A 13,515-nucleotide genomic window follows, 5' to 3' on the forward strand; every position below is an offset into this window, starting at 1 on the left:
AGTCATTACGGTCCACTAGAGGGCAGTGTGGCAACAATCTAGAAACTAGTTTATAAAATAGGCTCGTGAGAACAGGGGGAGCTTGTTATTCGTTTATAAATTTATGATGAGAACTGCTTTGAGCAGAAACAAAAATCAAATACCACTTTCAGCACAGGGGGTTCGTCTAGATGACACAAAACCTACTCAAGTAGTTTTTTTTTTTTTTAAGTCAGAATGACATTAAAAAAAAAATGCAAGTTGACTGACTTGAGCAAAACGGAATTGCTTTCATTAGTTGCTATGTTGTTCTGTTGCTATGTGGTTTAGTAGAAGCTATAAACATAATCAAGGAGATCACATTTCCTCTGCCTCAGCCATTTGAAAAGCTTCAAACCCCTAAGAGTCCTCATCTCCAGTTGTGCTCGAAGCAACAAAGTTTGCCCGAGGGTTTAAATTGGGCATGATAATAAGAGTGATATCTAGCTTTTTTTGAACGCTGAGTTCAGGCTGGGAGATTCGCATGGATTATCTCTTTAATCCCCACAGCAGTGCTATGAGTTAGGTCCTATTATTACCATCTCCACTGGAGCGATGAGGAGACTAAGCCCATGGAAGATTGAGTGCTTGCCCATGGGACACTGCTAATCAGTGGCAGAGCTGGGCTTCAAACTTAGGCAGGTCGAATCTAGATGCCTTGTTTGAGCTACTTCTAGGCCATTAATGGCAAAGACAGAACTAGAACCCAGGTCTCTTTGTTACAGATTAAAGGCTGACTTTCATGTTGAAAAAGATGTATATGAGCAGGAATAGGAAGAAGAAAACTTTAAAAGGGGACTGAGGAGAAACACAAAGTGTCTGTGTTTGCAAAGAGATGGGTTCATGCCAAAAAACAAGAACATTTTGGGCTGAGCATTGAACATTATGGGATGCCCCATATATACCGATTACGCACAGCCAGAGTGGCCAAGACCAGAGGCATTTCCCCACTGCCTCCTCAAAATCCGGAGCCCTGAGACCCATGGGCTGGTGGATCTCCCAGGAGAAGCTCACAGAAGACGTGGCCAAGACCAGAGGCATTTCCCCACTGCCTCCTCAAAATCCAGAGCCCTGAGACCCATGGGCTGGTGGATCTCCCAGGAGAAGCTCACAGAAGACGTGGCCAAGACCAGAGGCATTTCCCCACTGCCTCCTCAAAATCCAGAGCCCTGAGACTCATGGGCTGGTGGATCTCCCAGGAGAAGCTCACAGAAGACGTGGCCAAGACCAGAGGCATTTCCCCACTGCCTCCTCAAAATCCAGAGCCCTGAGACTCATGGGCTGGTGGATCTCCCAGGAGAAGCTCACAGAAGACGTGGCCAAGACCAGAGGCATTTCCCCACTGCCTCCTCAAAATCCAGAGCCCTGAGACTCATGGGCTGGTGGATCTCCCAGGAGAAGCTCACAGAAGACGTGGCCAAGACCAGAGGCATTTCCCCACTGCCTCCTCAAAATCCAGAGCCCTGAGACCCATGGGCTGGTGGATCTCCCAGGAGAAGCTCACAGAAGACGTGGCCAAGACCAGAGGCATTTCCCCACTGCCTCCTCAAAATCCAGAGCCCTGAGACTCATGGGCTGGTGGATCTCCCAGGAGAAGCTCACAGAAGACGTGGCCAAGACCAGAGGCATTTCCCCACTGCCTCCTCAAAATCCAGAGCCCTGAGACCCATGGGCTGGTGGATCTCCCAGGAGAAGCTCACAGAAGACGTGGCCAAGACCAGAGGCATTTCCCCACTGCCTCCTCAAAATCCAGAGCCCTGAGACCCATGGGCTGGTGGATCTCCCAGGAGAAGCTCACAGAAGACGTGGCCAAGACCAGAGGCATTTCCCCACTGCCTCCTCAAAATCCAGAGCCCTGAGACCCATGGGCTGGTGGATCTCCCAGGAGAAGCTCACAGAAGACGTGGCCAAGACCAGAGGCATTTCCCCACTGCCTCCTCAAAATCCAGAGCCCTGAGACTCATGGGCTGGTGGATCTCCCAGGAGAAGCTCACAGAAGACGTGGCCAAGACCAGAGGCATTTCCCCACTGCCTCCTCAAAATCCAGAGCCCTGAGACCCATGGGCTGGTGGATCTCCCAGGAGAAGCTCACAGAAGACGTGGCCAAGACCAGAGGCATTTCCCCACTGCCTCCTCAAAATCCAGAGCCCTGAGACCCATGGGCTGGTGGATCTCCCAGGAGAAGCTCACAGAAGACCACTCTTGCTTCAGGGCACAGAAGAGGAGAATTGGAAGTTCACCTAAATCCTCAGAGCCCTTAGTCAAGTACATTCCAAATTATAAGAATAATTATACTTTAGTAGTCAAATGCCAGGCACTGCACATTTTACTCGTCTTAGTTCACTGAATCTTCATAACAGCTCTAGGAGGTGAGTCTACCACCTGGGAATTTGATGGGTTGGCCCCTCATGGAAGGCACGTGTGGATTATGAGCGAGACTGCACATCCTGCACACAAATCGAGTATTTTAACTGCCCTCTCTTATCTTTGAGCAATACAGCCAATTCTGTTATTAGAATGCAACCCGCTTCTTAGGAAGCATGGCAGATGGCTTACTTCCCACTTCCCAAACCTCCCTAAAATGGCAGCAAAGGAATAAAAATATATACACATAAGCCTGTAAGGGAGAAAATGGGAGAAGAGACAACATGGATAAGAGAGTTCCACAAACAGTTGGAAAGTTGGGGAGGATGGTAGCTGATTCGGTGGAACTGGGGGTCACTACCTGGGCCTCTGAAGACAAGTAGACCAACAAGCAGAAGGGGTTGGCCTTGTGGAACTCTACGTTCTGGGGACTTGGAGGCACAGGATCTACAGAAGGTGGGAACGAGGCATGGCACTAAAATCAGGGGGGCTAAAGGGCCTGTATAGGGGGTGGTTAGACCTCCTTCCCCCTTCTGCTTTTGAAAATAAGCAGGTATCACAGGCAGGCTTACCCCAGCCCTCTCCACACCCCCATCGTGCCCTTCTCACCCTCACTGCTAGAAGATTTGATAAAAGTTCTCTCTGGATAACTCAATGGCTCCAGAGAAAAGAACTCTCTTGTCTGACCTTTTAGAGTCCCGCCCCCATTAAAAAGCCAGTTTGCTGCCCAATCACCTTGTAGTAAGTCCTTCCCATTGACAAGCCCACCCACTCCCTCACAGCCTCTGTTCATCTTTTTAGCGAATCAGGCTTAGACAGAATGAGCAGTCCAGGACCACCCAATATTTAAGGAAAGCTTCCAACTTGAAAGATAGAGACCCAAACAAACAGGAAGAAGGAATCTGGAGGAAAGAAAGCTGATGGGAGCAGGAAAAAAATGCGAAAATAAAAGTCCTTTCAATAATTCTTTCAGAGAAGTAAAATAAGATGTTATAGACATTAAATGAATTGGATGTTATTTTTAAAAGGATTAATGAGAAAACAAGAATGAGATTTTGGGGAGTTCCCTGGCAGTCCAGTGGCTAGGACTCCGTGCTCTCACTGCTGAGGGCCCAGGTTCAATCCCTGGTCACGGAACTAAGATACCATAAGCTGTGCAACAAGGTCAAAAAAAAAAAAGAGATTTTGGAAGTATTTTAAAAGGAGAGTAAGAATAAAATACTTAAAAGAGGGACTTCCCTGGTGGCGCAGTGGTTAAGAATCCGCCTGCCAATGCAGAGGACACAGGTTCGAGCCCTCCCCACCCCGGGAAGATCCCACATGCCCCGGGGCAACTAAGCCCATGCGCCACAACTACTGAGCCTGTGTGCCACAACTGCTGAAGCCCGCGTGCCTAGAGCCCATGCTCCGCACCAAGAGAAGCCACTGCAATGAGAAACCCATGCACCACAACGAAGAGTAGACCCCGCTCGCCGCAACTAGAGAAAGCCTGCACACAGCAACGAAGACCCAATGCAGCCAAAAATAAATAATAAATAAATAAATAAATTTATTAAGAAAAAATACTTAAAAGAAAGTTCAGGAGATAAAGTAGAACAAAAAGACAAAGAGATTTAAAAATAATAATAATAATTGAGGAAAGATAAGAACGAGGACCATTCCAGGAATTCCAGTTTCCAACTAATAGGAAGGAATTCAAAAGAGAACAGGGGAAAAGAGAAATGGAAGGAAGGAAGTTCTAGCAAAAGCAATACAATTTCCCAGAACTGAAGGACATGAGTCTCCAGATTGAAAGGCCCCACTAAGTGTCTGACACAATGAATACAGACACATCAAGATTCATCAGCAGAAATTTCAGAAGACCCTGAATAGAGAAAAGATTTTCAAAGCTTCCAGAAAGGAAAAAGAAAAACATACAGAAGATCCAGAAGGGCATTAGACTTCTAAATAGCCACAGAGAAGTTAGAAAATAATGGAGCAAAGCCTTCAAACTTCTGCGTGAGAATGATTTTCAGCCTCAAATACTTGTAACCAGATGATTAGTGAAATATGAAAGTGGAATAAAACATTTCAAACATGAAAGGACTTAAATTTTACCTCACACGTATATCTTCTCTGAAACAGCTACTGCAGGATATACACCAACCAAATGAGAAAGGAAACTAAGAAAGAAGATGTGGAACTAGGATTCTTCGGATTCAATACAGGAAGACAGTGAAAGGAGATGCCAGGATGACAGTGGCTAGAGAGCAACCAGTCCAGAGGGGACCAGGAGGGAGGCACTCAAGGAATAGGAGAAAATGACACGTTTGAGGACATAGGAAATAATATCCAGAAATACTGAAGCACTTGGGGGAAAAATAAGCCATTGGTATACAGAATGCTAAGCAAACAGAAAACAAAAAGTAATTACTAGTTCCAGGAAATAAATGAAAAGAATGACTTGTGTACAGGGCCTAAGATAGAAGTGAGCACTTGAAGACTAGCAAAAAGAATGGGGCTGGAGCAGAATTAGGGAGGGGAGAAGACTAGGGGATGATGTCAGAGAGATAATAAGGACCAGGATGTGAAAGGTCTATAGACCATCATGGGGACTCTGGCTTTTACTCTGAGTGAGATGGGAGGGTTTTGTGCTGAGGAATAATATGATCTGACTCACATGTTAGCAGATAATTCTGCCTGATGTGTTAAGAATAAACTGTAGCAGGCAGAAAGGTAGAAGCAAGATGCTACTGCAGTTAGAAGGCTATTGCCATGATCCAGGTAAAAGACAACCATGAAGACCCAAGAGGATGATGGTGGCTTGGACCAGGGTGTCAGCATTGGAGGTGGTAAGAAGTGAGGGGACTCTGGGTTGACTTTGAAGGCAGAGCCAGAATATTTCTTGACATAATAGATGTGAGGTGTGAAAGAAAGAGAGAAGTCAAAAGTGGCTCCAAGATTTTTGGTCTGAGCAACTGGAAAGATGAAGTTACAGTCAAATGAGACGGGGAGACTGAAGTTGGAGCAATGATCCTGTTATCCATTGCTGAACCAACCCAGACTTAGTGGCATAAAACAACAACCATCACTTGTTATCATTAGCTGGGCTCAGCTGGTCATGTCTCACTTGCTGGTTGGGGCTAGCGTTACTAGAAGATCAGAGTAGCTGGAGGATGGACCAGTTGGGGCTCCTCAGACATCCATGTCTCTCTCTCTCTCTCTGTCTCTCTCTCCATGGTCTCTCCACATAATCTCTCCAGCATGGTGGCTTCAGAAGAGCCAGACTTCTTACACGGTCGCCCAGAGCTCCACAGGGTATGTCCCAAGACAGAGAGGGAAGCCACATCACCTTTAATGACCCAGCGTCAGAGGCAACACAGCATCCCTTCAGCCACCTGCTATTCCTTAGAATCAAGTCACATATCAAGTAGGCAGGGGATCCGTTTCCCCTCTTGGTAGAAGGAAAGTCAAAGGGTTTGTGAACATGTTTTAAAACCACCACAGCAGGTTTGGGGAAGAAGATAATTCAGTTAGGGAACATTCTGAGTTGAACACTATTTGCATAGTCGTGACAAAATAAACACCGACCATTGCTTTAGCCAAAAATTATGATGTGACCACATTGGGGGGGATTGATGGGGAGAAAGTGATGGGGTCACAGTGTGGGAGGGGCACCTTATCATCCCCCACTGTGGGAAGTCAATGGATGTATACAAAGGGAAAATCGAGAGAGGAGTGAAACAATGTCCATTAGAAATACAGGGATAGGGGAGTTCCCTGGTGGCCTTGTGGTTAGGATTCTGGACTTTCACTGCCATGGCCTGGATTTGATCCCTGGTCAGGGAACTTAGATCCTGCAAGCTGCGTGGCATGGCAAAAAAAAAAAAAAAATTACAGGGATAAATACAAAGGGAAATATATAGAAGAAGGAACCCCAAGATGGGGTGAGGCTGTGGGAAGGGAAGGGGGTTAGTGTTTTTCAGTATGTCTTTTAGTACCATTTGACTTTTTAACCTATGAACATGTACTACTTTGATAAAACAGTTTTTTAAAGGATGTAAATTTTGTTTCACTAAAATTGATTTTTTTTTTTTTTGGCCGCTCTGCGAGGCATGCAGAACTTCCCCGACCAGGGATCGAACCCATGCCCCCTTCAGTGGGAGCACAGAGTCTTAACCACTGGACCACCAGGGAAGTCCTAAAATTGAGTTTTTATTTTATTTTATTTTATTTTTTTTGATTTTTTTAAATGTATAGGAAAAATACCCAATCCATAATGCAAGGGCAGTTGTAGAAAATATCCCAACCCAGCCACCTTTCCACTCTGCCTTCTCCTTCATGTCTCTGGCCTGAAAGAGCACTGAGACCAACCCAGGGCTCCATTCCTGTCCTCACTGTCCCAACAAGGACCACCGCAGCTTCCCAGGTCCTGGATCATCTCACTAATCCCCCTCCCCACCCCTTCCACGCCAGTAGGGCAGGGCTGATGCCCATTTGAAAGAAGAGAAAAGTATGGCTTGGTGAGTTCACCTAGTCTAAAAGACAGAGTAGAGACTTGAAGCCAGGTCTTCTGGTGTTATGGTCCTTCAGGTGTTATGGTCTCTCCACGGTCTCTAAACCATGGTGGTTGCCATCACCGAGGGTTCTCCTGGCAGCGTGAGATGGGGGTTAGGGAGAGAGAGAGGGAACGTTCTTGGAAGGAAAGTGCATTATTTTTCCTGAATAAAAACACACCTGTCATGAAATCCACCTCCCCAAAAGATATTTGATACAGTGACTGTGATGGCCCCTGGCTGAAAATACTCCATTTCCCCTTAGTCACCCTCCTCGGGTCAGTGTAAGCCTGCTGGATAAAGTAACAGAAAGAAACAAACAGATCTCCTTTGGGATGAAATTCCTATGCCCAGAGGAAGACTGTGGCGAGGGTGCAGGGGACACAGTTCAGGGCAGAACCTTGGGTTTTCCTCTGTGGAATTGGTCCCTCTCGGGGGCGGGGGGCGGGCCTGGTGTGCTGGAGCCCAGGCCTGCCCTGGGGAGCAGAGGGAAAGTCACCAGTGGGACGCAAGACCGTTGTAAATCAGTTACTCCTTCAAAGACTGAGGACTGCCAGCAGAGCTGACTAACTAACCCCTGATCTGTGTTTAGTTATGCACAGAACCTCCTCTAGTTACATCAAAGCCTTTATTAGCAGGATAAAGTGGCCTGGCATCCTCAAAACTTGCCAATGTGCAATGCGATGGTAACCATGACAGTGGAGTGGTGTCAATAGCTGGGCAGGTGACCCGTCCCAGTCAGGTCAACAGAGCCCGCTGAGCACCTACTATGTGCAAACTCTGTCCGAGGCCAGGATGGCAGTGGAAACGGATGGGCACACAGCTCTTCCTCTGTCCCCGGGGGCTCAGGGGACCAACTGAGTGGCTCAGGATACTTCAGTGTCATTGGTAGGAGTTTGCTCTGTGATTCTGCCGTGTGCCATGTGGTTAATGCCATTTGCTTAACTACACTAGGACTGATCTGATTCTGTACTCTGTTGTGGGCAGCGTTTTAGTCATTGGAAGGTGCCACCCTGTGGGTCCTTCTGGGGGTCCCAGAGCCAGGGGAGGGGCTGTGGTCTGCTTTCCCCTCCCCGGCTTTGCTTTCTAACCGAGCACAGCAGATGACCCAAAGTGTTCTCAACCCTTCTCTGTTCTAACCAAACTGGATTTTCTTTCTTTCCAGTCTTGTGATAATGACTGAAGGGAAGGTGGCCTTCGTGGTGGAAAACCCGGGACACTAATCACCATCCCTCATCCAAGGCAGTGACGCTGAACTCTGGGGGCCGAAATCTGAACCTCTGAACCGATGGTGGTTCCAGTCAAGCTTGGAGAAGCTCAGTTACAGCTTGTTACCTTCGGCTTCATGTATCAGTATCAGCTCAACAAACAAATGCCTAACTCTGCTCCTCCCACGGGCGCTTGAGAGTCTCTGGCGACTGGAACTGAAGCAACATTGGATTAGAATGTCCCACTGGAAGGAGAGACAGCAGCACCTGATTAATTCTGAAAGGAGGCACTTAACCTTCAGAAACTTGGGCGGGGTCCCTGGGGCCCAGAACAACTGATTCATTTGGCCTGTTCCTCCTGTGCTCGCCCAGCTCAGAGTAACCTGCCCACCTGGCAGCACTGCCCATCTGTTCAGAAAGTACTCGTGGAGCACCTACTGTGTGTCAGGCTCTCGTTAGACCATGGGCACCCAGTAGGGAGCCGGGCCCACTCTCGGCCCTCCTGGCACTTACGGTCTAGTGATAAAACAAGAGTGGTGGGTGATAGGACAAAGTGAGTTTATGGTGCTCTGGGGACAGAGGTGGTGGAGGGCTGTCAATGAAGGCCTCCCGGAGGAAGTGATATTTAGACTGAGCTCTGAGCATGAAGTAGGAGAGATTCAGGTGAACAGGGCAGAGGGAACAGTGAGGGACAAAGATAAAGGTGAGAGTTGGAGCCAGGTTGGTGGTCTTCAATGCCCTGTTAAGGAATTGCTTATCCTAGGGTTGACGGGAATCCATTCAATGGAGGTGGTGATGCAATCAGATTTGCCTTGGAAGATCACTCTGGTGGCTGAGGGTAGAGAATGGGTTAGAGGAGGCCAAGAATGGAGGCCTGGAAGCCAGTTCTAGGAGGTAATTGTTCTAATCCAAGTGAGAAGTGGTATGCGTTACATAAGGTTACCAGGCAGAGTGGATGGAGGAAACTGGGATCAAGAGATAAGAACCCCAACGTTCACAGCAGCACTATTTACAATAGCCAAGATATGGAAGCAACCTAAAGGTCCATCGACAGATGAATGGATCAGGCAGATGTGGTATCGGGTTTCCCTGGTGGCGCAGTGGTTAAGAATCTGCCTGCCAATGCAGGGGACACAGGTTCGAGCCCTGGTCCGGGAAGATCCCCCACGCCCTGGAGCAACTAAGCCCATGTGCCACAACTACTGAGCCTGCACTCTAGAGCCCACGAGCCACAACTACTGAAGCCTGTGCGCCTAGAGCCCGTGCTCCGCAACAAGAGAAGCTACCGCAATGAGAGGCCATGCACCGAGAGTAGCCGCCACTCGCCGCAACTAGAGAAAGCCTGCACGCAGCAACGAAGACCCAACGCAGCCATAAATAAATAAATAAATAAATAAATAAATAAATAAATAAATAAATAAATTTTAAAAAATGAAAAGAAGATGTGGTATCTATATACAAGGGAATACTGCTCAGCTGTAAAAAGAACGAAATTTTGCCATCTGCTGTAACAGGGATGGACTTGGAGGGTGTTATGTTAAGTGAAATAAGTCAGAGAAAGACAAATACTGTTCAATATCACTTATATGTGGAATCTAAAAAATACAACAAACTAGTGAATATAACAAAAAAGAAGCAGACTCACAGACGTAGAGAACAAACTAGTGGTTACCAGTGGGGAGAGGGAAGGGGGAGGGGCAATTTAGGGGTAGGGGATTAAGAGGTACAAACTATTAGATGTAAAATAAGCTGCAAGGGCATATTACATAACACGGGGAATATAGCCAATACTTTGTAATAACTGTAAATGGAAAGTAACCTTTCAAAATTGTATTAAAAATATAACATTTTAAAACGTTTTTTTAAAAACATTTTTAATAAAATAAAAATTTAAAGAAAGAGATACAGAAATCTTCCTCATATAAAGAGTTCTTAAAAAATCAAGGGGGGAAAAGAAAAGGGACAAAAGACACGAACAGAGAGTTCATAGAAAAAGATATACAAATAGCCCATAAGTATAAAAATATTCTCATCTTCACTCTTAAGTGAAATACAAATTGAAATTATACTGATACCATCTGTCACCCGTGAGACTGACAGAAGTTCCAAAGTCTGACAGCGCTCACTTGGGGAAAAAGTGAGCTGGGGAAGAAACAGGTACTCATGGTGGGAGTGTAAAATCCACCCGTAGGGAGGGGAATTTGATAATATCTAACAAAGTAGGTATTTACCTGTTAACCCAGCAACCTCATCTCTGGGATTTAACCCTGAAGACACACGGCCACAACTATAAAGCAGCACATACACAAGGCTGCTCACTGCTTGTAACAGCAAAACATCAGAAGGACCTAGATGCCCTTACACAGGAGACTGGCTGAAGAAACTGCCAACTACCCACACAGTGGAGGACCATGCAGCCATCTTTTAATGATGAGGACGATCTCTATGAAACGATTTCACTTGCTAATGAAAATAAAAAAGCAAGGTACCTAGCAAGTATTGGCTATGCTATCTTTTATGTAAGAAAGAAAGGAAAATAAAAACATAGCTATGTATTTGCTTATCATTGTGGATGGAAGGGAGGGAGGGAAGGGGAAAAAAAGAAGGAAAGAAAGACACAAAGGGAGGATGAACCAGAGAGTAAAGGAGTGAGTAGGAATGGACGGGGGAACGTGAATGGGAGGATACCTTTTTGTACAGTTTTGACTTTTAAACTAGGGAAAGAATTTGCACATTCAAAAAATAACCTAAACTCATGGAAACAAACCCTCGATTGAATGCAAACAGAAACAGATGAACCTAACTATATATCAAATTCATAACATGACTTCAAAGAGAAAACAAATATTGCAAGCAGCTTTTGAGGGCAGTATCTGTGCACCCTAAGAGGATTTATTCGGGGGGTGAGGGGGGGATGGCTGCCAAGAAATCCTGAACTTTACTTAGTGGATTCGTTATTGGCCTTGGCATCAGTTTTTAAATTATGGAATTCTTGTCTGTGTATTACAGTACAGAAGACAGTTGTAATACATCGAAATTGTCTGGAATCAGGATTGTTGGAGAAAAAGAAATATAAGTATGGAAGAGAGGAGGGTACAGATGAATCCTGTGGTCTCAGATTTGCTGGTATGCTTGGAGGCATTTATACACAAAATTTCTTAGCTCTGTTCATTGAAAGGGCCTAGAAGCAAGACACCCAGTAGCAATGAACATACCTAGTTCCCGGATCTTGACTGATAAATACGACTCCCCACTAAAAGAGATCAGGATGCCTTGCTGCTGATTCCAGGATTACGGTAAAGAAAATAAAAGGTCAGCTTGGAACACCTTGTGCCTCAAGGCAAGGAAGTGCTCAGAGGCTGATGGGGACACGTCAAAAGGACACAAGAGCTGTCTTCTCCCCCTGGACAAACTGGATAGTTTGAGTATCAAAAATAATAATGACAGGGATTTCAACACATTGCATTTTTTTAAAAAGAATCATAAGTCCATAGTAATACTCAAAAAAATGAGATATGAAGAGGGAATGGCCTTCTTTACAGAGGAGTGTCAGCTATTAAATATAGAAGAAATGATGGAACTTAAAAATCACCCCTTTCAAGAAACTTATGGTTACCAAAGGGGAAAGCAGGGTGGCAGGGCTGGGCAGGATAAATGAGGAGTTTGTGATTAACAGAGACACACTACTATATATAAAATAGACAACCAACAAGGACCTACTGTACAGCACAGGGAACTATATTTAATATCTTATAATAACCTATAATGGAAAAGAATCTGAAAAAGAATACGTATGCATAACTGAATCACTTTGGTGTACACCTGAAACTAACACAACATTGTAAATCAACTATACTTCAATTAAAAAAAAAATCACCCTTTTCAACTCCCAGTCTAATCACAGATTCAGGCAAAAATCATCAGTTGATAATTCTAAAGGTGTTGGGGAGAAGGATACTCACATGGTCTCAAGAGCGTCACCCACAGATTTCTAACTAGTTCCAGGGGGAGAGAGTGCAATGGAGAGGTCTGCTGGACACCCTTCCTCATACCATCAACCCTCCCATGGCCAACAGGGGGCTAACGCGCACCATGTGCTCCTGATGTGATACTATGGAAACATCCATCACCTGGGCTGTATTCGTGCCAAACATGTTTCATGTGAATCTACTCAGGAGGAAGCACACAACAGCAGAGTGGGGAACAGTCTACAAGGCAACCGGCCTGGGCTCTTCAAAAGAGTTAAGTGAAAAATAGGCAGTAAACAAAAAGTGGAGGGAGGGTTCTAGATTAAAAGCAATTAAAGAGACACAACCACCAAATGCAGTGTGTGAACTTTGATTGGATCCTGGATTGTCAACAATTTTTAACAGCCTAACAGGCATGTGGAAACAATTAGGGAAATTTGAATGTACACTGTATACAAGTAAATGTTCCATTTCTTAGGTGTGCTAGTATAGCGTGCTCATGTAGGAGAATGTTCTTATTCTCGGGAGACATCTGCTAAAAAAGTATTCAGGACCGAGTGTCATGATGTCTGCACCTTACTTCCAAATGGCACAGAAAAATGGAGACAGGACACAAACATGGCAGCATGTTATCAAGACAAAAGAATACACGATGTTCATTGAACTCTTCTTTCAATTTTTCTGTAAATTTGAGGATTATCAGAATAAAACCTTGGGGAAAACTAGTAGCTCTGATGCTTCAGGACACTCAATAGAAATCATGAGGCTCTGCTAGCAAGAGTTTTGCAAATGCCTGGTGTACAACACACGAAAGGAAACAGGTGAATTGCTTTGGCAGTCGGTCCGTGATGCCCAGGGACAAGGTGGCTTTCAGGTCCCTGGCACAGACAATGGGTAGTGATCGTGCTGCCGTTTGCTGACGCAGTAAACACCGGAGAAGGAGCCAGTTGTGGAGGGAAAAGGAAGGAAAAACATTCCATCTGGACATTCAGGCTCCCAAAACCCACGCCAGTCCTGGGTTATGAACCCCTGATGTAGAAGACAGGGCACAGAGCATAAGACACAGCACAGGGGAGTGATGGATGGAGGGAAAGGAGGCCATGGTGGAGACTGGGAAGAAACAGCCTGACAGGTGGGGGGAACCTGAGAGTGTGGGTGAGGTCACAGATGCCAGGAAGAGGGGTCTAATAACGCACATACCACCGAGATATCAAACACGCTAAGGATACTTGTAACTGTGAGTGATGAAAAATTTGGTTTGTAAAAAATATAGATTTTTGCCCCTTGCCTATGTGACAGCACTGGATCAACTCAAGGGACCAGGGTGGAGAGTCAAGATGCACCCAAACACTGGCATGTCTCGGGGGTTACCACCCATATCGTCTTGCCCTACTGATTCGGGGCCTCCATCAGCTCTTTATC

General features: G+C 45.7%; 1 long non-coding RNA gene across 1 annotated transcript; it reads left to right on the top strand.

Moving 5' to 3' along the window:
* The first annotated feature begins 6,245 nt into the window (after nucleotides 1–6,245).
* Nucleotides 6,246–9,543, top strand: LOC309617914. Its single transcript, XR_014238190.1, has 2 exons — nucleotides 6,246–7,805; nucleotides 8,083–9,543. It is a non-coding gene; the product is annotated as an uncharacterized lncRNA (long non-coding RNA).
* Nucleotides 9,544–13,515: the final 3,972 nt, after the last annotated feature.

Source organism: Balaenoptera borealis (assembly GCF_965194805.1).
Source record: "Balaenoptera borealis genome assembly, chromosome: 20".
Classification (NCBI taxonomy): domain Eukaryota; kingdom Metazoa; phylum Chordata; class Mammalia; order Artiodactyla; family Balaenopteridae; genus Balaenoptera; species Balaenoptera borealis.